The sequence below is a fragment of the Psammomys obesus genome, unplaced genomic scaffold, assembly GCF_907164565.1.
Source record: "Psammomys obesus unplaced genomic scaffold, mPsaObe1.curated_primary_1811, whole genome shotgun sequence".
Taxonomy (NCBI): Eukaryota; Metazoa; Chordata; class Mammalia; order Rodentia; family Muridae; genus Psammomys; species Psammomys obesus.
Genome location: NW_026596040.1, coordinates 18,600,577 through 18,601,153, shown reverse-complemented (window position 1 = coordinate 18,601,153; position 577 = coordinate 18,600,577).

Genomic DNA, 577 nt, shown 5'->3' with positions numbered 1-577 from the left:
ATTCCTACACAAGCTACCGGGAGAGATCAATCAGCACTCCCTATTCTTCCTTCTAACTTAGCAGGGGAATCCCAGGGTGACAAAGGTCAGGGAAGACAAGCCTGTGGAGTCATCCCTGCTCCGACATCTTCCAAAGAAAATTCTGGGCCAGAGGAAATTGTCTACAGAGATCAAATTGGATCAAATAGTTCTCCCTTCTATCTGCCCTTTGCTCCTCCTCCTCTCACAGAAGGCAGACTAAGTAATGACAATTATCCAGTTTCAAACAAGCCATGACACAGGTCTGCCACTGTTATTTGAGGATTCAGTGAAAACTGTCACTCAATGAGATGTCAGTGACCTCTAGTCTACTAGAGCAGCCCTCTAAAACAGTAGCTGAAGCAGTGCAGACTCAGTGAAACACTGAAGAGAAAAACAAGGTACCTTTCAGAGACCGCAACACCTGTCTCAGAGTACAACAGAACGCTATCATCCAGCCAGTGTCCTATGAAATACTGTTAGACAATGACAGTTCTTTTCTCTACCCCACTCTCGTGTGTGTGTGTGTGTGTGTGTGTGTGTGTGTGTGTGTGTGTGT